The 25,102-nt window shown below is 50.0% G+C and overlaps 2 pseudogenes; both read left to right on the top strand.

Annotated features, from left to right (window-relative positions):
• LOC136615389 (zinc finger protein 850-like) overlaps nt 1-25,102 on the top strand; it is a 304,670-nt pseudogene that overhangs the window by 208,761 nt on the left and 70,807 nt on the right.
• Nucleotides 1-25,102, top strand: part of LOC136608771 (zinc finger protein 84-like) — a 44,525-nt pseudogene that overhangs the window by 13,545 nt on the left and 5,878 nt on the right.

Genomic DNA, 25,102 nt, shown 5'->3' with positions numbered 1-25,102 from the left:
TGGCGTCGGCCACGGCGGGGATTCAAGCCCCGCATCACTACATCAGAGTGGGGAGGAGTTTAAAAGGGGACCTAGCAGTCTGGGCATCCTTTTTAAACAAATACAATGGGAGGTCCATGATAATCTCGGAAGTAAGTGAGAATGTGGACTACGAGTTATTTACAGACGCGGCAGGGAGTGCTGGATTTGGGGCATATTGCCAAGGGCAATGGTGTGTTGGGGAATGGCCGGGCACATGGCGGGAGGAAGGTTGGACAAAGAATTTGGTATTGTTGGAATTGTTTCCAATTGTGGTGGCAGTGGCGCTTTGGGGCGATCGCCTTCAGAACAAGAAGGTGAGGTTCCATTGCGACAATATGGGGGTGGTGCAGGTGATCAATTCTTTGACTGCCTCATCACCTCCGGTGGTGAATTTGTTGCGCCACCTGGTATTGGAAACTTTGAAGTTGAATATTTGGATAGTGGCGGTGCATGTGCCGGGGATTGAGAATTCAATCGCGGATGCTCTTTCTCGGTTTCAGTGGGAGCGATTCAGGACCCTGGCCCCCCAGGCGGAGGACCGAGGGAGGACGTGCCCGTCACATCTTTGGAGTGTGGTAAGAGAGCAGTGGGGCATCTAATTGAGAGGTCACTGGCTCAGGGTACTAGAGCTGCGTATATAGCAGCGTGGCAGGAGTGGGAAGGCTGGGTAGGTCAGCTTAGGGTAGGAGAGGCAGAGGAAGATAGAGTGGGGGCGCTGTTAAGTTGGTTGGGGAAGGTAGAACAGGATAATGTTTCGGTGTCACGAGTTAACAGGTTTATGGCAGGGGTAGCATTTGGGTGCAAGTTAAGGGGGGTGGGGGATATAACGAAGAATTTTTTAGTAAAACAAGCGTTGAAGGGTTTTAAGAAAGGAAAAGGGAGTGTGGATTTACGTAGACCAGTCTCATTTGAGTTGTTAGAAAAGATTGGGGGGGTACTGGAAGGCCTCTGCGAGGCGTCGTTCGAAAGATCGTTATTCAAGCTAGCTTTTTCACTGGCATTTTTCGGGGCATTTAGGGTGGGGGAGTTGGTTTCCTCTAGTAAATCAGTTGGGGGAGGTTTACAGGTGGGGGATGTTAGGAAAGTTGATGACCATTTAGAGTTGGTCATACGCCGATCAAAAACAGATCAGGCTGGGCGGGGACAGTTGATTAGATTGGGGAGGGTTCACGGGTCAGTAATGTGCCCCGTGTCGGCATGGGTCGGCTATACTGAGGTAGCGGGCAAGAGATTAGGTCCTTTACTGCAGCATGAGGGGGGCCAGTTTCTGTCACGCTTCCAGTTTACAGCGATCTTTAAGAAGGCGCTGAGGGAGCTCGGTTTAGATGAGTCGCAATTTGGGACGCACTCGTTTAGGGTGGGGGCGGCTACGGAGGCACAGGTGCAAGGTTTGTCGGGTGAGTCGATCAGGAAAATCGGTAGGTGGCAATCTGGGAGATATAAATTGTATGTTCGCCCCCAGTTGCTGTAAAAGTGGTAGGGGGGGAAGGGGGGTATAATTATAATTAAGGGGTGTTGGTCAATTTTGTTTTTTCCCCTTTTTTGTTTCAGGTCCACAATCGGCGCTAGTGTGGGTTATGGGCCACTCCTATGTTTATTGGGGGGCGGAGAGGGCTAGTGTAAGGCAGGACGGGAGACAGTTGAGGTTTCCTAGGTCAGAGGCGGTCCTGAGATGGATGGGAGTTAGAGGGATGTCCTGGTGCAAAGTGTTGGAGGAGTTTGAGAGGATGGTGGGTTTAGACAGGGCCCTGGACATAGTTGTTATACATGCAGGGGGGAATGATTTGGGAAAAAGGCCCTTCAGGGATTTATCGAGGGATATCAGGTATGATATCCTGAGATTGTTAGCGGCACATAAGAAGATGGTGGTGGTGTGGTCGGAGATTGTGCCGAGACAGATATGGAAGTTTGTACGGACAGCAAGGGGATTAGACAAGGCGAGGATAAAACTTAATAGAGAAGTGTCTCGCTTTGTGGGAAGGAATGGGGGGGTCGCGGTGCGACACATAGACCTAGAATCTGGCAGGGGGAACTATTGGAGGCAAGATGGGGTTCATTTAAATGAGATAGGTTTGGATTTGTGGCTGGAGGCAGTGCAGGAGGGAGTGGAGCGCGCCTTGTTGTTGTGGAGGGCGGCGCAGGCTTGAGGTTTCAAGCCGTGCTGGCTGTGGCGGTTAGGGAGGGGTCCTTGGAGTCAATATACGAGGGGGTAAGGGGGAAGGCAGGGGTTAGTAGAGTTACCTCCTCCCCCCTCTGGTTAGTTTTAAATTGTAGGTGGGTCTGTCGCCTCTTGTTTTGGCAGGGGGTTACCTGCTAAAGTTGTGGTTGTTAATAGCCGGGGTATGGCTAGATAGCCTCGGGGTCGGGAGGTTGGTGACTCGAGGTAAATGGCGAGTCTCCTGAGTCAGGTGATTGGAGACGGGAGGCGTAGTTTGGAAAATAGGGTTTCCCGAGTCAGGATTTTTAGGAGACGGGAGACAGTTACACCTATTTTCCTTGTTTTTGGGTGAGGCGACAGATATTTTTGTTGGGAACTCCAAGGATCTCTCCATAGTAGTTAGGATCAGGGTTAAAAGTGTTATTCAGGATTTATTGTTGTATGTTATAATAAAATTGGCTGCTGTGGCCAAATTTAATCCAAAAAGAAGTTGTCGGTGTTTATTTTAGATAAGCTAGGTAAAAAGGGGTAAAAGGGGGGGGGGGGGGTAAGTGGTCACAGCGACGACTCCGTTGTACCTATTCAAGGGAGGCCGGAACCGGGGCCCGCAGGGCCGTAGGTGAAGGCGAACATGACGGGGTTAACGGGGAGGAAAGGGTTAATATTTTAAATGAAAATAAGGTGAGGTGGAGGTTAAAAGGGAGGGGGTAATGAGGGGGAGAAAAGGTTTATGGGATAGAAAGAGCGGGAAGGAAAGGGGGAGGAGTCATTCCGGGAGCAGCAGAGGAAGAAGACGGACCTGGAGCCTGGACGGGGAGAAGAGTCCCACCCATCCGCCCTTAGAGTTAGGGGTAGGAGGGAGTTAGGTATATCGTCATAGCAGCGGTTAGGGAGGGGTCCTTGGAGTCAATATACGAGGGGGTAAGGGGGGAGGCAGGGGTTAGTGGAGTTACCTCCTCCCCCCTCTGGTTAGTTTTAAATTGTAGGTGGGTCTGTCGCCTCTTGTTTTGGCAGGGGGTTACCTGCTAAAGTTGTGGTTGTTAATAGCCGGGGTATGGCTAGATAGCCTCGGGGTCGGGAGGTTGGTGACTCGAGGTAAATGGCGAGTCTCCTGAGTCAGGTGATTGGAGACGGGAGGCGTAGTTTGGAAAATAGGGTTTCCCGAGTCAGGATTTTTAGGAGACGGGAGACAGTTACACCTATTTTCCTTGTTTTTGGGTGAGGCGACAGATATTTTTGTTGGGAACTCCAAGGATCTCTCCATAGTAGTTAGGATCAGGGTTAAAAGTGTTATTCAGGATTTATTGTTGTATGTTATAATAAAATTGGCTGCTGTGGCCAAATTTAATCCAAAAAGAAGTTGTCGGTGTTTATTTTAGATAAGCTAGGTAAATAGGGGTAAAAGGAGGGGGGTAAGTGGTCACAGCGACGACTCCGTTGTACCTAGTCATGTCCTGTAGCCACCAGAGCCTGACACAGCCCCTCCACTGACAAAAGCACGGTGTCAGATCAGATGTTCAGTGTCAGACTCAGGAAGCCAGGTGTGGCGCAGTACTTCTCTTCTGTGCGACTTTGCTGGTTTCAGGCAGGAGCTGCAGATCAGACAGCATCACTCTTCTGGTTCAATATGCCAGGATGGGCTAGGGTAGAGGTGTAGTAAGTCAGAAGGCAGTGATCAGCTGTTTAGCTCTGCTTCTGTATCACACTGTGCTGCCAGTGCCTCTCCTGCCTTCCCTCATGATTGCACCCCGGGCAAATGCCCCGCTTGCGAGATTACTGCAGTCTCAGAATTATTCACCCCTTCATGACAAGTGTCTTTAGTGCTTAGTAGAGCACCTTTTGCTGATATGACTTGTTATAAAGATGATGCATAGCTAGATACCGGCTTCTGACTGCGTTCCTGAGGAATGTTGGCCCGTTCATTACAGCAATGTCTTCCAGTTTACTAATATACTTGAGTTTGCATGCTGCAACCACCTTCTACACATCCCACCAAAGATGTTCTATGGGGCGCAAGTCAGATGACTGTGTCACCACTCCAGAATCTGAAACCAAGCCTTGGTGGACTTTGAGGTCTGCTTGGGATCATTGTCCTGTTAGATGATCCAAAGGCGCCCAAGCTTTAGCTTATTCATAGAAGGCATGATGTTTTTTTCCTGGGAGTTTGATACTTTATTAAATCCATCTAGCCCTCCACAAGTTGCAGGTTTCTAGGGTCAGAGGAAGCAAAGCAGCCCCAGAGCATCACCGAGCCACCGCCAGGCTTCACTGTAGCATAACGGAGCCACCGCCAGGCTTCACTGTAGCATCACGGAGCCACCGCCAGGCTTCACTGTAGCATCACGGAGCCACCGCCAGGCTTCACTGTAGCATCACGGAGCCACCGCCAAGCTTCACTGTAGCATCACGGAGCCACCGCCAGGCTTCACTGTAGCATCACGGAGCCACCGCCAGGCTTCACTGTAGCATCACGGAGCCACCGCCAGGCTTCACTGTAGCATCACGGAGCCACCGCCAGGCTTCACTGTAGCATCACGGAGCCACCGCCAGGCTTCACTGTAGCATCACGGAGCCACCGCCAAGCTTCACTGTAGCATCACGGAGCCACCGCCAGGCTTCACTGTAGCATCACCGAGCCACCGCCAGGCTTCACTGAAGCATCACGAAGCCACCGCCAGGCTTCAATGTAGCATCAAGGAGCCAGTGCCAGGCTGCAATTTAGAATCACGGAGTAATAGAGCATCACGGAGCCACCACCAGGCTTCACTGTAGCATCACAGAGGCTTCAAAACCGCCAGGCTTCAATGTAGCATCACGGAGCCACCCCTAGGCTTCAATGTAGCATTACGGAGCCACCCCCAGGCTTCAATGTAGCATCACGGAGCCAGTGCCAGGCTTCAATGTAGCATCATGGAATAATAGAGCATCAGGGAGCCACCCCTAGGCTTCACTGTAGCATCACGGAGCCACCGCCAGGCTTCACTGTAGCATCACGGAGCCATCGCCAGGCTTCACTGTAGCATCACTGAGCCACCGCCAGGCTTCACTGTAGCATCATGGAGCCACTGCCAGGCTTCAATGTAGCATCAAGGAGCCAGTGCCAGGCTTCAATGTAGCATCACGGAGCCACCACCAGGCTTCACTGTAGCATCACAGAGGCTTCAAACCGCCAGGCTTCAATGTAGCATCACGGAGCCACCCCCAGGCTTCAATGTAGCATTACGGAGCCACCCCCAGGCTTCAATGTAGCATCACGGAGCCAGTGCCAGGCTTCACTGTAGCATCACGGAGCCACCGCCAGGCTTCACTGTAGCATCACCGAGCCACCGCCAGGCTTCACTGAAGCATCACGAAGCCACCGCCAGGCTTCAATGTAGCATCAAGGAGCCAGTGCCAGGCTGCAATGTAGAATCACGGAGTAATAGAGCATCACGGAGCCACCACCAGGCTTCACTGTAGCATCACAGAGGCTTCAAAACCGCCAGGCTTCAATGTAGCATCACGGAGCCACCCCTAGGCTTCAATGTAGCATTACGGAGCCACCCCCAGGCTTCAATGTAGCATCACGGAGCCAGTGCCAGGCTTCAATGTAGCATCATGGAATAATAGAGCATCAGGGAGCCACCCCTAGGCTTCACTGTAGCATCACGGAGCCACCGCCAGGCTTCACTGTAGCATCACGGAGCCATCGCCAGGCTTCACTGTAGCATCACTGAGCCACCGCCAGGCTTCACTGTAGCATCACGGAGCCAGTGCCAGGCTTCACTGTAGCATCATGGAGCCACTGCCAGGCTTCAATGTAGCATCAAGGAGCCAGTGCCAGGCTTCAATGTAGCATCACGGAGCCACCACCAGGCTTCACTGTAGCATCACAGAGGCTTCAAACCGCCAGGCTTCAATGTAGCATCACGGAGCCACCCCCAGGCTTCAATGTAGCATTACGGAGCCACCCCCAGGCTTCAATGTAGCATCACGGAGCCAGTGCCAGGCTTCACTGTAGCATCACGGAGCCACCGCCAGGCTTCACTGTAGCATCACCGAGCCACCGCCAGGCTTCACTGAAGCATCACGAAGCCACCGCCAGGCTTCAATGTAGCATCAAGGAGCCAGTGCCAGGCTGCAATGTAGAATCACGGAGTAATAGAGCATCACGGAGCCACCACCAGGCTTCACTGTAGCATCACAGAGGCTTCAAAACCGCCAGGCTTCAATGTAGCATCACGGAGCCACCCCTAGGCTTCAATGTAGCATTACGGAGCCACCCCCAGGCTTCAATGTAGCATCACGGAGCCAGTGCCAGGCTTCAATGTAGCATCATGGAATAATAGAGCATCAGGGAGCCACCCCTAGGCTTCACTGTAGCATCACGGAGCCACCGCCAGGCTTCACTGTAGCATCACGGAGCCATCGCCAGGCTTCACTGTAGCATCACTGAGCCACCGCCAGGCTTCACTGTAGCATCACGGAGCCAGTGCCAGGCTTCACTGTAGCATCATGGAGCCACTGCCAGGCTTCAATGTAGCATCAAGGAGCCAGTGCCAGGCTTCAATGTAGCATCACGGAGCCACCACCAGGCTTCACTGTAGCATCACAGAGGCTTCAAACCGCCAGGCTTCAATGTAGCATCACGGAGCCACCCCCAGGCTTCAATGTAGCATTACGGAGCCACCCCCAGGCTTCAATGTAGCATCACGGAGCCAGTGCCAGGCTTCAATGTAGCATCACGAAGTAATGGAGCATCACGGAGCCACCGTCAGGCTTCACTGTAGCATCACGGAGCCACCCCCAGGCTTCACTGTAGGCAGGGGGCTCTTTACACCGTCTTTTTCATTCTTCCTCCTCCAGACAGACCTCAGAGGCCTGAAAAGTTCCAGTTTTGTTTTATTGCTCCACAGAACAGAATCCCAAAACATCTTCAGCTTATTTATATGGTCTTGGGCATTTTGGACCCAACATTTCTTGTGCTTTTGGGTCAGTAGAGGTGAGCGTCTTGGAGTTCGTGCATGAAGACCTTCCACTTTTAGTATATGCCTTAGGCCCTAGCTACACTAGATGAAAAAAAGAAAAGCAATACTCACCTGACAGGCGCCGTCTGGGTTCCTCCCGCTGCTCCGCGGACCTCCGGGCAGTCTTTTGGGCACTTGTCAGTGCTGACAAGCATCTATTGCTAGTGATGGGGATTAAAATCCCTGCCTCCAGCAAGAGATTTCTCGGATTGGCTGAGCCAGAGCTTGATGAACCAATCAGAGCCATTCAATGAGGTCATTCAATGAATGGCTGTGATTGGTGCATCAAGTGCTGGCTCTGACTGGCTGAGCCAGCGAGTGAGAACCAATCAGAGCTGGAGGAGGGGTTATCAAGCCCTGTTACCAGCAATAGATGATCTGTCTGCACTGACAAGTGCCCAGAAGCCTGCTGGAGCTCCGGAGAGACCCGGGGGGAGCCTGTCTGACGAGTATTGCTTTTTTGTTTTGTTCAGCTTCCTTGGCTGCGTTTCTGCAAACGCCTGTGTGAGGGAGGCCACCTGTATAAATGTAACCCTCAGTGCCTGCGGCCACCACATCTTGCTGCAGGTCTCATGCAGTCACTTGATAGTTTTTGCCCCCCTGCCTCCTGAGGAATCTGGTGACAGCTGGTAATTACTAACTATTTCTGCCACATCCAGATATTGTACCAATGCTCCTCTAACTCTGAGCTTGCAGACTTCCACCTGTATCTGTAGGAATATTCACTGCCTCTACTATCTATTTGTATCGTTTGCCTTCCTTATACAAGAAGTGCAGGAAGTCCGCAGCGCTCACTGTGGATTCAAGTGTGCAGAAAAGCAAGAAAAGGGGAATACACAGAGTTAGGGTGACTACCCACTAGCGTTTTTTTACTGCGAAATTCGCAGCATTATTTTTTTCTGCAGGGGTCTCTGGGCTATTGGACTTGTAAAGCTAAAATCGCGCAAAATCGCGATTTCGCGGTAAATCGCGATTTTAACATTACCAGTCCTATAGGCCCCCTGCAGAAAAAAAATTGCTACAAATTTCGCAGTGAAAAAAAACACTAGTGGGTAATGTGGGGGGTCCAAACAGACCGTTCAGCTGATGCTGTCTGCTTCCCAATCAGGTTTAGATATGAGTACTCATAGACGACGCAAATGGACAACCACATATGACATGCGATGCCTAGAAGCGAAGTGAAGTTTATTTGCAAGATACAGAATATAAAGGGAAAATTTCTCATATAAGATTTAATCACAGCGCATGTCCGAGGTCGCTGGACATCTGGAGAAGACAATTAATGATACTCCTTTCAAAGACACCCGGTTTCCCAGGACAGTACATCAACATTAGAGATGAGCGAACGTACTCGTCCGAGCTTGATACTCGTTCGAGTATTAGCGTGTTCGAGATGCTCGTTACTCGTAACGAGTACCACGCGATGTTCGAGTTACTTTCGCTTTCATCTCTGAGACGTTAGCGCGCTTTTCTGGCCAATACAAAGACAGGAAAGGCATTACAACTTCCCCCTGCGACGTTCAAGCCCTATACCACCCCCCTGCAGTGAGTGGCTGGCGAGATCAGGTGTCACCCGAGTATAAAAATCGGCCCCTCCCGCGGCTTGCCACAGATTTGTTCTGACATAGAGGAGGGAAAGTGCTGTTGGTGCCGGAGTTGCTATAGGGAGAGTGTTAGGAGTATTTTTGGCTTCAAGAACCCCAATGGTCCTTCTTAGGGCCACATCTAACCGTGTGCAGTAGTGTGGAGGCTGCTTTTTGCAGTGTTGCACTTTTTTTTTTTTTTTTGTATATCGGCCGTGCAGAGCATTGCGCCCTGCAGTAATTTATACATAGTGCAGGGCCAGTAGTGGTGAGGCAGGGACAGAAGACATATATTGTGAGGCAGGGACAGAAGACATATATTGTGAGGCAGGGACAGAAGACATATATTGTGAGGCAGGGACAGAAGACATATATTTATTGAATATAGGCAGTGGGCCTTTCAAAAACATTTGGGAAAAAAAATCTATTTGGGCTGCCTGTGACTGTCCTCAGTGTACTGGGTCTCTGCTGGGGATAGTTGTCCTCCTAATTCATATGCAGCCAGCCAAGTATAACAGCAGGCTTGCGCAAAATTATTTCCTGGCTCTGTGTTGGCTGTTAAATCACCGCTGTATTCCAGTCCACAGTGCAACACTCTGCAGTTATTTGACATACTCCAGGGCCAGTAGTGGTGACGCAGGGACAGAAGACATATACAGTGTATATAGGCAGTGGGCCTTTCCAAAAACATTTGTGGAAAAAAATCTATTTGGGCTGCCTGTGACTGTCCTCAGTGTACTGGGTCTCTGCTGGGGGTAGTTGTCCTCCTAATTCATACGCAGCCAGCTAAGTGTTACAGCAGGCTTGCGCAAAATTAATTCCTGGCGTTCCGTAAGCGAAGTCAGCCTCCAACCACAGGCCAATAAGCGGCACATTTAATTACAGCGTTCTGTTTCTGCACTACTGGTAATACACCATGCTGAGGGGTAGGGGTAGGCCTAGAGTACGTGGACGCAGGCAAGGACGCGGAGGCCCAAGTCAGGGTGTGGGCACAGGCCGAGCCAGTGCGGTGGCCAGGGGTAGAGGCAGGGCCAGACCGAATAATCCACCAACTGTTTCCCAAAGCGCCCCCTTGCGCCATGCCACCCTGCAGAGGTCAAGGTGCTCTACGGTGTGGCAGTTTTTCACAGAGACGCCTGACGACCGACGAACAGTGGTGTGCAACCTTTGTCGCGCCAAGATCAGCTGGGGAGCCACCACCACCAGCATGCGCAGGCATATGATGGCCAAGCACCCCACAAGGTGGGACGAAGGCCGTTCACTGCCTCCGGTTTGCACCACTGCCTCTCCCCCTGTGCCCCAACCTGCCACTGAGATCCAACCCCCCTCTGAGGACACAGGCACTACCATCTCCTGGCCTGCACCCACACCCTCACCTCCGCTGTCCTCGGCCCCATCCAGCAATGTCTCTCAGCGCAGCGTCCAGACGTCGCTAGCGCCACTGTTTGAGCGCAGGCGCAAGTACGCCGCCACGCACCCGCACGCTCAAGCGTTTAACGTGCACATTGCCAAATTGATCAGCCTGGAGATGCTGCCGTATAGGCTTGTGGAAACGGAGGCTTTCAAAAGCATGATGGCGGCGGCGGCCCCGCGCTACTCGGTTCCCAGTTGCCACTACTTTTCCCGATGTGCCGTCCCAGCCCTGCACGACCACATCTCCCACAACATTGTACGCGCCCTCACCAACGCGGTTACTGCCAAGGTCCACTTAACAACGGACACGTGGACAAGCACAGGCGGGCAGGGCCACTAGATCTCCCTGACGGCACATTGGGTGAATTTAGTGGAGGCTGGGACAGAGTCAGAGCCTGGGACCGCTCACGTCCTACCCACCCCCAGAATTGCGGGCCCCAGCTCGGTGCTGGTATCTGTGGCGGTGTATGCTTCCTCCACTAAACCACCCTCCTCCTCCTCCTCCTCCTACGCAACCTCTGTCTCGCAATCAAGATGTGTCAGCAGCACGTCGCCAGCAGTCGGTGTCGCGTGGCACGGCAGCACAGCGGTGGGCAAGCGTCAGCGGGCCGTGCTGAAACTACTCAGCTTAGGAGAGAAGAGGCACACGGCCCACGAACTGCTGCAGGGTCTGACAGAGCAGACCGACCGCTGGCTTGCGCCGCTGAGCCTCCAACCGGGCATGGTCGTGTGTGACAACGGCCGTAACCTGGTGGAGGCTCTGCAGCTCGGCAGCCTCACGCACGTGCCATGCCTGGCCCATGTCTTTAATTTGGTGGTTCAGCGCTTTCTGAAAAGCTACCCACACTTGTCATACTTGCTCGGAAAGGGGCGCCGGGTCAGCGCACATTTCCGCAACTCCAAGACGGACGCTGCCACCCTGCGGACCCTGCAACATCGGTTTAATGTGCCAGTGCACCGATTGCTGTGCGACGTGCCCACACGGTGGAACTCTACGCTCCACATGTTGGCCAGGCTCTATGAGCAGCGTAGAGCTATTGTGGAATACCAACTCCAACATGGGCGGCGTAGTGGGAGTCAGCCTCCTCAATTCTTTACAGAAGAGTGGGCCTGGTTGGCAGACATCTGCCAGGTCCTTGGAAACTTTGAGGAGTCTACCCAGATGGTGAGCGGGGATGCTGCAATCATTAGCGTCACCATTCCTCTGCTATGCCTCTTGAGAAGTTCCCTGCAAAGCATAAAGGCAGACGCTTTGCACTCGGAAACGGAGGCGTGGGAAGACAGTATGTCGCTGGATAGTCAGAGCACCCTCATGTCTATATCTCAGCGCATTGAGGAGGAGGGGGAGGAGCACGAGGAGGAGGGGGAAGAGACAGCTTGGCCCACTGCTGAGGGTACACATGCTGCTTGCCTGTCATCCTTTCAGCGTGTATGGCCAGAGGAAGAGGAGGAGGATCCTGAAAGTGATCTTCCTAGCGAAGACAGCCATGTGTTGCGTACAGGTACCCTGGCACACATGGCTGACTTCATGTTAGGATGCCTTTCTCGTGACCCTCGCGTTACACGCATTCTGGCCACTACGGATTACTGGGTGTACACACTGCTCGACCCACGGTATAAGGAGAACCTTTCCACTCTCATTCCCGAAGAGGAAAGGGGTTCCAGAATGATGCTATACCACAGGGCGCTGGTGGACAAACTGATGGTAAACTTCCCATCCGACAGCGCTAGTGGCAGAAGGCGCAGTTCCGAGGGCAAGGTAGCAGGGGAGGCGCAGAGATCAGGCAGCATGTACAGCGCAGGCAGGGGAACATTCTCCAAGGCCTTTGCCAGCTTTCTGGCTCCCCAGCAAGACTGTGTCACCGCTCCCCAGTCAAGGCTGAGTTGGCGGGAGCACTGTAAAAGGATGGTGAGGGAGTACGTACCAACCGTCCTCGGTGATGCCTCTGCCCCCTACAACTACTGGGTGTTGAAGCTGGACACGTGGCCTGAACTCGCGCTGTATGCCCTGGAGGTGCTTGCTTGTCCTGCGGCTAGCGTCTTGTCAGAGAGGGTGTTTAGTGCGGCTGGGGGAATCATCACGGATAAGCGTACCCGCCTGTCAACCGACAGTGCCGACAGGCTTACACTCATCAAGATGAACAAAGCCTGGATTTCCCCAGACTTCTCTTCTTCACCAGCGGACAGCAGCGATACCTAAGCAATACGTAGGCTGCACCCGCGGATGGAAGCATCGTTCTCTATCACCATCAAAAACAGGGAAATTTTTGCTTCATCAATCTGTGTATAATATTCCTCCTCCTGCTCCTCCTCCTGAAACCTCACATAATCACGCCGAACGGGCAATTTTTCTTAGGCCCACAAGGCTCAGTCATATAATTTTTGTAAACAATTTTTATACGTTTCAATGCTCATTAAAGCGTTGAAACTTGCACCTGAACCAATTTTTTATTTTAACTGGGCTGCCTCCAGGCCTAGTTACCAATTAAGCCACATTAACCAAAGTGATTAATGGGTTTCACCTGCCCTCTTGGTTGGGCATGGGCAATTTTTCTCAGGTACATTAGTACTGTTGGTACACCAATTTTTGGGGGCCCTCGCCAACAGTGTAATCAAATTAATTTTTAGCCCACCTGCATTACAGCTGACGTTACATCAGCTGTGTTGGGCACTGCAATGGGATATATTTATGTACCGCCGGTGGGTTCCAGGGAGCCACCCATGCCGTGGGTCCACACGGAGTTGTAACTGCATGTGTCCACTTCTAAAGAACCCCAGTCTGACTGGGGCATGCAGTGTGGGCCAAAGCCCACTTGCATTAAACATGACATTACCTCAGCTGTGATGGGCACTGCAATGGGATACATTAATGTACAGCCGGTGGGTTCCAGGGAGCCACCCATGCTGTGGGTGCACACGGAATTCCCATTGCGGAGTTGTACCTGCCTGTGACTATTTATAAAAAAACGCAGTCTGACTGGGGCATGCAGACACCTTGACAGAATGAATAGTGTGTGGCATATAGGTTCCCCATTGCTATGCCCACGTGTGCAGCTCCTGATGGCGGTGGCACAGGATTATATTTCTCATTGCTTCTGTACAGCATTGTGGGCTATCGCCCCGCCCCTTTTAAAGAGGGTCGCTGCCTAGCCGTGCCAACCCTCTGCAGTGTGTGCCTGCGGTTCCTCCTCATGGCAGACGCACTTATAAATAGACATGAGGGTGGTGTGGCTATGAGTGCAGCTGAAGGCTGCGCAGGGACACTTTGGTGTGCGCTGTGGACACTGCGTCGTGCGGGGGGGGGGGGGGGGGCAGCATGTAACCCAGGAGAGGTGGCAGCGGAGTGTCATGCAGGCAGTGATTGTGCTTTGTTGAAGGTAGTGTGGTGCTTAGCTAAGGTATGCATTGCTAATGAGGGCTTTTCAGAAGTAAAAGGTGTTGGGAGGGGCGGGGGCACTCTTGCCGGTATTGTGGCTTAATAGTGGGACCTGGGAACTTGAGATGCAGCCCTACATGTAGCCCCTCGCCTGCCCTATCCGTTGCTGTGTCGTTCCCATCACTTTCTTGAATTGCCCAGATTTTCACAAATGAAAACCTTAGCGAGCATCGGCGATATACAAAAATGCTCGGGTCGCCCATTGACTTCAATGGGGTTCGTTACTCGAAACGAACCCTCGAGCATCGCGATAATTTCGTCCCGAGTAACGAGCACCCGAGCATTTTGGTGCTCGCTCATCTCTAATCAACATATTATGATCAGTTTATCAAAGTATAAAGTATTCAAGGATACTTTCCCAGAAGGGAAGAAAAAGGGAGGATAGATAAGAACTCATGTGAGAACAAGAACAGAAAGAAATACAGAAAGATAATATTTCAGACAGAGAAATTAAAACTTATTTTTCTCTTATTTATTCAAGGTAAAAGGGAAAACTAGAATTAACCCCTCACATTCCCCCATTTGGACGTTGGGTCCGCCCTCATGCTAGGTACGTTCACCCGAGTGGTGCCAGCTCCTGCCAGATTCCCTAGAGTCATGTGGTGGTCCCGAAGTCCATCTGGGTTAAAGTTTAGCAAAAGCCTTTTCACTACAACGTGTGATACAAGACATGATTAACTTTAAAGCAACATATATGACGAGCAAAATCATTACCATTTGAAGTATACTTTGTAGGATTCCCATAAACCAACCTCCTAAACCAGAGAACCAATTGGCAGGGTTCAAAGAACTAAATGTGTTACCCCACCAGCTATCCCTGGTTTCTGAGTTTTCATTTGTCCATGTAAGTAATTCTTTCGGCGGAACAGGAACAACCAGGAAAAGAAGACTAGTGGCACCAGGTGCATGTGTGCAAGTCCAACAGTCCTTCACCTGTGAGGTGTTTAGTCCATCTATCAGTATTTGGCGGTGTCTAACAAAGTGGTTCTGGGCATTGTCATTTTGCACCCTCTCATAGGGGCGAAGCATGGAGTGAGAAGTCCAAAAAGTCCAACAATAAACAAAATGTCCTTCATTTTCCTTCTCATAGGGGGCAAAGCAGGGCGTGAAAAGTCCCATTAGTCCCAAAACAAGCAACAGTTCCTTCAACTTTCACCGAAGTAGGTGTGGTCAGCAGGACTTGATAGGGCCCCTCGAATCTGGGCCCTAGGGATTTCCAGACACGCCTCTTTACGACCACCCAGTCTCCAGGTTGCAGAGAGTGTGATCCCTCTAAGTTGTCTGGGTCTGGAATGGAAGAAAAGACTAGATTCCGTGTTACTTTTAGTTGGTCACACAGGTGCTTTACATATCCGGCTACTGTGTCATAGCCCTGCTGTAGGGCCTGTGGATGATACAGCCCCAATCTTGGCACAGAGCCAAACAAAACTTCTTTTAACTTAAGCGTACCATTTAGTCTTTTCACTTTGCCTGAACTCTGCGGGTGGTATGGGGTGTGAAACGCTTGTTCCACCCCAAGGGCTGACATCACCTCTTGCATCACTTCACCTGTAAAATGTGTACCTCTGTCACTCTCAATTGTTTCTAGTACCCCAAATCTACATACAAGTTCTGACACAAGTTTAGTCACTGTACATTGTGCGGTGGCTTTGGACAGGTCCACGCACACAAGGACGTACTCAATCCTGCCTTTTTTGGGAAGCTGGATGTAATCGATTTGTAATATCTGAAAAGGATACAGTGGTCTGGGTGTGCACTTCCGGGGAGTCCTCACCACTTGACCTGGATTGTAAAACGTGTACCTCTGTCACTCTCAATTGTCTCTAGTACCCCAAATCTACATACAAGTTCTGACACAGGTTTAGTCGCTGTACATTGTGCGGTGGCTTTGAACAGGTCCACGCACACAAGGACGTACTCATACCTGCCTGATTTGGGAAGCTGGATGTAATCGATTTGTAATCTCTGAAAAGGATACAGTGGTCTGGATGTGCACTTCCGGGGGCAGGGTGCACACTTCACATGCCTTCGCCAACCTGTCGAACCCTGGAGCATACCATACCTTGTCCACAACAGAAACCATTGGATTTCGAGAGGCATGCAGTTTTCCGTGAGCTAGGACGGCGAGGTGGGGGTAGGCAGCCGCTGGTAAACATACTCTGTCTCCCAATTTCCATACATCATCTACATACCTGGCTCCTGCCTTGGTCCACTGCTCCACTTCATCCTGTAGGACGCCAAATCCCACATCAACAAGAGTGGTGGGACCAAGATCCAACTTACAGCCCACGGGGTCTTGCGTCCTGTTCAGAAGAGCTGCAGCCTTGGCCGCCCTATCCGCTCTATCATTCCCCTTGCTTTCTGATGACAGCCCCTTGTTCCGGCAACATGATGGCCTGCATTAATCTACCTACTGATACACCATTCTTAATGGGCTTGCCTTGTGCCGTGAGAAAGCTCCTGGACCGCCAGATGGGTCCATAATCGTGTGCAATACCAAAGGCGTACCTGGAATCAGTGTAGATGTTAGCTGTGGTACCTTTTGCAATCGTACAGGCCTCAGTTAGAGCACGGAGCTCAGCTTCCTGCGCTGACGTGTGGCGGCAGTGGTTTTTGTACAAGTATCTCATTCAGAGTGACTACTGCAAAACCTATTACAAACCTTTCTTCGCCATTCAGGTATCTGGATCCATCCACAAACAGCTCAAACTGGGGGTTCTGCAGGGGCTTGTCTGTGACATGCACGAACCCAGCCGTTTCCTGGGCCATAAGGGCCACACAGTCATGCTGGCTTTCGGTGTCAAATGCCTCCTGCTCGTCAGTCAGGGAGTTGTAAAACAACTGGTCCCCTGTACTTACTCCCCCATTTGAATCTACGTCACCTAATGGAAGTAAGGTGGCTGGATTCAAGGTGGTGCACCTTTGGAATGAGATGTTCGAGGAGGAATGCACTGCGAGTTCCATTTTTATCTGTCTTGCAAGAGACAGATGACGACGGCTTACCTGAGTCAGGATACCATGTATGTCATGTGGGGTATAGACCACCATGGTGTGATCTAGTACAACGTCAGAACTTTTGTCCAGTAGTGCCTGAACTGCTAGAACCGCTCGGACGCATGATGGAGACCCTCTAGCCACTGCGTCAAGATCGGCACTGTAGTATGCTACAGGTCGCTTTTTGTCACCATGCATTTGTGTCAGTACAGCGGTGGCGTGTCCCGCCATCTCAGTGACGTATATTTGGAAGGGTTTGTCATAGTCTGGCAGCCCCAGTGCGGGTGCACTGGTTATCTGTACTTTCAGCTGATGAAAGGCTGATTCAGCCCGCGGGGTCAGGGCAAATGGCCGTGAACCCAAACAGTCGTACAGAGGCTGCATGGTCATTGAGGCAGAGCGTATCCATGGCCGACAGTATGAGACCAGTCCCAAGAAGGTACGCAACTAAGCATGGGAGGTGGGAAGTTGCATGTCACTTACCACCTTCGTGCATTCCGGCGTCAGGTGTTGGGTACCTGGACCTAGGCAGTGGCCCAGGAACACTACGTGAGACTTGCAGAACTGAAGTTTGTCTTTGCTGGCTTTGCAGCCATTCTACTCTGATGGAGGAAACACAAAAGGCTTAGTGATGCATTGAGGCAACTATTTGGGTCAGGAGCACATAAAAGTAAGTCATCAACATATTACAAGCGGGCGGTGCCCTCGGGAATTGGCCAGGCGTCTAATACCAGCTTCATGCATCTGGTGAACTGGTTTTGGGCTATTCTGTGCCACTTGTGGCAGCACTGTCCAACAGTACTGCTTTCCTCTGAAAATAAATGCAAACAAATACTGACAGTCTGGCTGGCCCTTTATACTCGTTCTCTTAATGGGCAACAAAGGGGTATTGGCTGGGGAGACACATTCCTTAAAGGAGATGTCTCGAGGCAGCAGTGAAATATTTTTTTTGCCCAGTCCCCCTTCTTCAGCATACAATACTAAGTACCAATGTAAATGGCTTTTAAAGCCGATTCCTACTTACAGTTCTGGCGTTTCATGAACTTATAAAAAGTTTCCCAAAGATGGCCGCCGCTTCTTCTCCCTGCGCTTGCTTCAGCCCGATGTGCTCGCTCCCGAGACGCCGGTCACGCTTCGTATTAGCAGGGAGCTGTCCAGTGCTGATCCTTTCCCCCTGCACAAGTAACCCAGGCTTCGTAATAGCAGGGAGCTGTCCAGTGCTGAATTCTCAGCAGAAGGTACTGTAATGCCTCCCTGCAATTCACTTTCCACTGTTTTAGATGAAATAGTTTTTTCACCTAAATATATATGTGTGTGTATATATGCGTGTACACATTTTATATATACATCTATATATATATAGATAGATATATATAGTATACGTGTGTATGAGTATACGCATACGCGTATTCGTGAGTGTATATACACACACACATAGATAGATAGATTGATAGATACACATACACACACATACACACACGTGTTTTTTTTATATGCGTGTGTATATATGTGTATGTGTGTATATATATATATATATATATATAATGTGTGTGTGTATATATGCGTGTACACATCTTTTATATATATATATCTCTATATAGATATATAGAGAGATATATATATAGTATACGTGTGTACGAGTATACGCATATGCGTATTCGTGAGTGTATATATACACACACATTATATATATATATATATACACACATATATATATATATATATACCCACACGTGTTTGTATATGTGTGTGTATATATATATATATATATATATATATATATATATATACACACACACACACACACACACACATATACATATATATATATATATATTATATATGTGTGTGTATATATTATATATATATGTGTGTGTGTGTGTGTGTGTGTATATATGTGTGTGTGTCTGTCTGTCTGTCTATATATATGTCTGTCTGTGTGTCCCGGCGGCGGGAGGCTCGGGCAGCATCGGGGGCACGGCGGCGGGAGGCTCGGGCAGCATCGGGAGCAGCATCGGGGGCATGGCGGCGGGAGGCTCGGGCAGCATCGGGGGCATGGCGGCGGGAGGCTCGGGCAGCATCGGGAGCAGCATCGGGGGCATGGCGGCGGGAGGCTCGGGCAGCATCGGGAGCAGCATCGGGGGCATGGCGGCGGGAGGCTCGGGCAGCATCGGGGGCACGGCGGCGGGAGGCTCGGGCAGCATCGGGGGCACGGCGGCGGGAGGCTCGGGCAGCATCGGGGGCATGGCGGCGGGAGGCTCGAGCAGCATCGGGGGCATGGCGGCGGGAGGCTCGGGCAGCATCGGGAGCAGCATCGGGGGCATGGCGGCGGGAGGCTCGGGCAGCATCGGGAGCAGCATCGGGGGCATGGCGGCGGGAGGCTCGGGCAGTATCGGGGGCAGCATCGGGGGCATGGCGGCAGGCTCGGGGGCACGGCAGCAGGCTCGGGCAGCACGGCGGCAGGCTCGGGCAGCACGGCGGCAGGCTCGGGGGCAGGCGGCGGGCTCCGGGGGCAGGCGGTGAGCTCGGGGGACAGGCGGTGAGCTCGGGGGACAGGCGGTGAGCTCGGGGGACAGGCAGTGAGCTCGGGGGACAGGCGGTGAGCTCGGGGGACAGGCGGTGGGCTCCGGGGGCAGGCGGTGGGCTCCGGGGGCAGGCGGTGGGCTCCGGGAACAGGCGGTGAGCTCGGGGGACAGGCGGTGAGCTCGGGGGACAGGCGGTGAGCTCGGGGGACAGGCGGTGGGCTCCGGGGGCAGGCGGTGGGCTCCGGGGGCAGGCGGTGGGCTCCGGAGGCAGGCGGTGGGCTCCGGGGACAGGCGGTAAGCTCGGGGGACAGGCGGTGAGCTCGGGGGACAGGCGGTGAGCTCGAGGGACAGGCGGTGGGCTCCGGGGGCAGGCGGTGGGCTCCGGGGGCAGGCGGTGGGCTCCGGGGGCAGGCGACTTACATGGGCGGCTTCTCGGCTCGGCTTCTCGTCTCCGCTCGGCTGGGCTGCTGAACTTTCTGCACCCTTCTGTAACAGAGGAAGGTACAGAATGGCCGCTCCAGCGCGCTCCCGAGAGGTTACAGCTCGTCTGCGCATGCGCAGAAGAGCTGTAGCGTCTAACACACTGAAGCGGCTCGCGCTGAGCAGAAGACCGGACTGCGCAAGCGCGTCTAAAAAAGCAAGCTGCCAGCGAATTTAGACGGAACCATGGAGACGAGGACGCTAGCAACGGAGCAGGTAAGTGGAATAACTTCTGTATGGCTCATATTTAATGCACGATGTACATTACAAAGTGCATTAATATGGCCATACGGAAGTGTATAACCCCACTTGGTTTCGCGAGACCACCCCTTTAAGGTCTTTAAGTTGACATAAAGAAGAGACAGTGTCTGCAATTGCATCTTCCTGGGCATGTGCCAGGGGGTACTGACGGACCAAGGGGGCTTTTTCCCCTTCCTTTAGGTAAACCATTACCGGTGGGACTGACAGTCTGCCGAGGTCCGTCTGACTGGTAGCCCAAAGGCTCGAAGGAACGACACTAAGAGCTTGTTCCTCTGCGTGCGTAAGAGTGAGGACAGGGAGAGGTGTCGCTAGGTCTGCTGCCATCCGACAGAAGGTCGGGTGACTTTCAGACCCGGGGTGTATACGAGCCTCACCGGACGGGTGAAGTTTGATACAACATTCCAAGGGTCCCATCACATCGGTTCCCAATATGCTTTCAGGACCTTCCAGCACAAGGAAGCGCGTGAGGCATCACGACCCTTCAGCGTCTTTTCTTTACTGGAAAAAGAGGGGTGTTTGCTGGAGAACGTATCTCACGCAAATCCCCCATCGGAACCAAGTCTCCCACTTGTTCCCCAATCAGCATTTTTCTTGTGGGAAACTAAAGGGATACTGTTTGAACCAGGGGTGTGTATCATGGCTTCAGATTTACCATCATAGGGGGTATATTAAATTTCCCTATGTCTGTCTTGGAGGTGGCTTACTATTCGTCAGGACCTGCGGAAAGCTGAGTTTCTGCAGTAGCTGTCAAGACAAATACATGAGCCGGATCCACCAAGAGAGCAGTTAGTTTACAAAACTCTTCTGAACTGTCACCTGAGGTCTCAACCCGTACCGATCCATCTGGTGAGAATTTGATGGATGCAGATAAGGCTTGTAAGATATCAGTACAAATAACAGAGACATGAATTACAACAAGGCAGAATAATCCACAAACATCTATCCACATTGGAATATGATATTCTTCAAGCAAATTCATTATTAATCTGATCCTGCCTGCAATGTCTCATCAAATTTGAGAAGAAAAAAAAAAAAAAAAACTTTTCCTAACTGCCCAAGCTTCTCACCCCCTCCTTTGTAGACAAGAGATGGATGAAACATTACGTACTTTTACATAATCTAGCTCCACCCCTTCGATACTGGCCGTTTGCGTGTTTCTCCTACAGAACATTCTCTCAGAGACAGTACAGTACTAACAGCATTTAGCAGTGATACAGATGTCCAACCAATCACAGAACTGACATTTACACACAAAAAAAATACACCTTAAAATCCCTATGTTCTCTATTTTTAAGACCGTATAATTCACGTAATTCATTACAAGTTTCTTATTTCATCAACGTTTGTCCTTCTTTCTATGACCCTGAATCTTATCTCTCTATGAAACAGAATAATAGCTAAGATATTAGAAAGCAGCCAGAACATTCAGACTTTAAACAACATTAATCATTAGTAATTACAAGGGGTATATTTCTCTGAGGATATGAATAGTTAAACACATAGAAAAGACAACATGCTAAGCGCTTCTAACACCGCAACATTTTCTGCAGTTTTAACCCTTGTATTCTTAAAAGCCCCCACAGACGTGAGTGGGGTATAACTTTTTTACACTTGTATGAAGAAGACTAAGACGTACAACAAAGATTAGATTACATAACATCAAGACATACAAGACAAACAATAATGGTTATTTGTCACATAATTGTCCACAGATTCTGCATGAACTTGCTTTATGTCCCAAAGGAACACAAACTATAAAAGGAGTCCCTTTCTCTGATAACCCATTACTGCCGTATCTACACTTGCCTCAATCCATCTGTCTAACTGACTTTTATCCAACCTTTTGACTATCTCTGAATCTTTCCCAAACTTGCTGGTCTAAGATTCCATTCTCCCAAAATTCTAAACACCTGCTTTTCTCAACAACTTACTACATTCTCTCCCCACGGCTAACTTGCTTTCTCTGTCTTTTGCTATTTCTCTAGCTGTTTTCCATATAGGCATACCCCTTGCCCTGTACGTTTCCCATATTGTCTGTTCTTAGAGCCCTCTTATCCCTTCCCTGACTCTATTTTTCCTCTTTTACAAAAGAAGATTTCCCCAAGAGTTACTATTTAAAGTTAGTCCTGTTCTACCCAGGTTTCTCGCAACCCAAAAGTTGTACCTGTATAGATGTCAGTAGAGGGATTCCAGGGCTCACTACTGCCCCTTTAGACGCTTTCTGCAAACCTGTTCCTTTTTCTAAACCAGCGTCTCTAATATCTTTCATGTGTTTTTCCCGTACTATTGCCAGAACTCATAGTTAAAGATTCCCGCCTTTTTAAGTCCTATCTGTCTATATATTTTATAGGCTTGCCTACAGATGTCTTTCCCTTCCCCTTCTCGTATTATCTCGATCGGTGTCAGATAAGTGTTAGACTGGTCGGACCCCATTTTGACTATTGGACTTACCTTTTGATTTACCACTATCACACAGTGTTGAGGATGCCCATAGCTTCCTCTGGTAAATCTGGCGGTCACACAGACCTTTTAGTCCCTTCTGCCAGGTCCGTGGCTGGCAGGACACTTATGGACTTACCTGTTTTTACCTCAATCACACAGTATAAGGATGCACACAGCTTCCTTCGGGTAAATCAGGCGGTCACACAGACCTTTTTTTAGTCCCCTTCTGCCAAGTTTGCAACTGGCAGGACACTTATTTGTCACACAGACCTTTTTATGGGGATGGGGGGGGGGGGGGGGGGACCACGGCTTGCCTTACTGGGCGGCTTTTAGTAATCTTGTTACAAATTACAGCTAACATTATGAGTCTGGCAGTTAAAGCAAGAATAAAAGCAATAATTTCTACAGCAGACAGCATGGCAATATACACACAAGGGTTCTTCCGTCTATTACAGTTACTAAGAACACCAAAAATAACAGGCAGAAGCGTCCTATATAACATGCAGCGACTCACCTCCTGTCAACACGGGACTGAAGTCAGGGGAGCCCAGAGCTGGAGTAGCAAGTCAAGGGCTTACCTTACACAGGTGTTTTGTAGATCTGGGGTCCCGTGGCCTATGGTCCGGCTGGTCGGCAGGTAGGGTCGTCAGGTATCGGCTGCAGGTAAGGAGTTAGCTTTTGCCCCACGTTTAGGCAGCCAAATAATGGCTGCCTAAATGGACAACCACATATGACATGCAATGCCTAGAAGCGAAGTGAAGTTTATTTGCAAGATACAGAATATAAAGGGAAAATTTCTCATATAAGATTTAATCACAGCGCATGTCTGAGGTCGCTGGACATCTGGAGAAGACAATTAATAATACTCCTTTCAAAGACACCTGGTTTCCCAGGACAGTACATCAACATATTATGATCAGTTTATCAAAGTAAAAAGTATTCAAGGATACTTTCCCAGAAGGGAAGAAAAAGGGAGGATAGATAAGAACTCCTGTGAGAAAAAGGGAGGATAGATAAGAACTCGTGTGAGAGAAAGGAAGGATAGATAAGAACTCATGTGAGAGAAAGGGAGGATAGATAAGAACTCCTGTGAGAGAAAGGAAGGATAGATAAGAACTCGTGTGAGAGAAAGGGAGGATAGATAAGAACTCCTGTGAGAGAAAGGAAGGATAGATAAGAACTCCTGTGAGAGAAAGGGAGGATAGATAAGAACTCGTGTGAGAAAAAGGGAGGATAGATAAGAACTCGTGTGAGAGAAAGGGAGGATAGATAAGAACTCGTGTGAGAGAAAGGGAGGATAGATAAGAACTCGTGTGAGAGAAAGGGAGGATAGATAAGAACTGGTGTGAGAGAAAGGGAGGATAGATAAGAACTCGTGTGAGAGAAAGGGAGGATAGATAAGAACTCGTGTGAGAGAAAGGGAGGATAGATAAGAACTCGTGTGAGAAAAAGGGAGGATAGATAAGAACTCGTGCGAGAGAAAGGGAGGATAGATAAGAACTCGTGTGAGAGAAAGGGAGGATAGATAAGAACTCGTGTGAGAGAAAGGGAGGATAGATAAGAACTCGTGTGAGAGAAAGGAAGGATAGATAAGAACTCCTGTGAGAGAAAGGAAGGATAGATAAGAACTCGTGTGAGAGAAAGGGAGGATAGATAAGAACTCGTGTGAGAGAAAGGGAGGATAGATAAGAACTCGTGTGAGAGAAAGAAAGGATAGATAAGAACTCGTGTGAGAGAAAGGAAGGATAGATAAGAACTCGTGTGAGAGAAAGGAAGGATAGATAAGAACTCGTGTGAGAGAAAGGGAGGATAGATAAGAACTCCTGTGAGAGAAAGGAAGGATAGATAAGAACTCGTGTGAGAGAAAGGAAGGATAGATAAGAACTCGTGTGAGAGAAAGGAAGGATAGATAAGAACTCGTGTGAGAGAAAGGAAGGATAGATAAGAACTCGTGTGAGAGAAAGGGAGGATAGATAAGAACTCCTGTGAGAGAAAGGAAGGATAGATAAGAACTCGTGTGAGAGAAAGGGAGGATAGATAAGAACTCGTGTGAGAGAAAGGGAGGATAGATAAGAACTCGTGTGAGAGAAAGGGAGGATAGATAAGAACTCGTGTGAGAGAAAGGCAGGATAGATAAGAACTCGTGTGAGAGAAAGGGAGGATAGATAAGAACTCGGGTGAGAGAAAGGGAGGATAGATAAGAACTCGTGTGAGAGAAAGGGAGGATAGATAAGAACTCGTGTGAGAGAAAGGGAGGATAGATAAGAACTCGTGTGAGAGAAAGGGAGGATAGATAAGAACTCGTGTGAGAGAAAGGGAGGATAGATAAGAACTCGTGTGAGAGAAAGGGAGGATAGATAAGAACTCGTGTGAGAGAAAGGGAGGATAGATAAGAACTCGTGTGAGAAAAAGGGAGGATAGATAAGAACTCGTGTGAGAGAAAGCGAGGATAGATAAGAACTCGTGTGAGAGAAAGGGAGGATAGATAAGAACTCGTGTGAGAGAAAGGGAGGATAGATAAGAACTCGTGTGAGAGAAAGGGAGGATAGATAAGAACTCGTGTGAGAGAAAGGGAGGATAGATAAGAACTCGTGTGAGAGAAAGGGAGGATAGATAAGAACTCGTGTGAGAACAAGATCAGAAAGAAATATAGAAAGATAATATTTCAGACAGAGAAATTAAAACTTATTTTTCTCTTATTTATTCAAGGTAAAAGGGAAAACTAGAATTAACCCCTCACAGTAGTCACCCTTAGGGCCCATAAATCTGCAGCGTATCTCCAC

This window comes from Eleutherodactylus coqui, chromosome 1, assembly GCF_035609145.1.
Source record: "Eleutherodactylus coqui strain aEleCoq1 chromosome 1, aEleCoq1.hap1, whole genome shotgun sequence".
In the NCBI taxonomy this organism is placed as follows: domain Eukaryota; kingdom Metazoa; phylum Chordata; class Amphibia; order Anura; family Eleutherodactylidae; genus Eleutherodactylus; species Eleutherodactylus coqui.
Note: the sequence above shows the minus strand (reverse complement) of the source record. Positions and strands in the feature narration are given on the sequence as shown.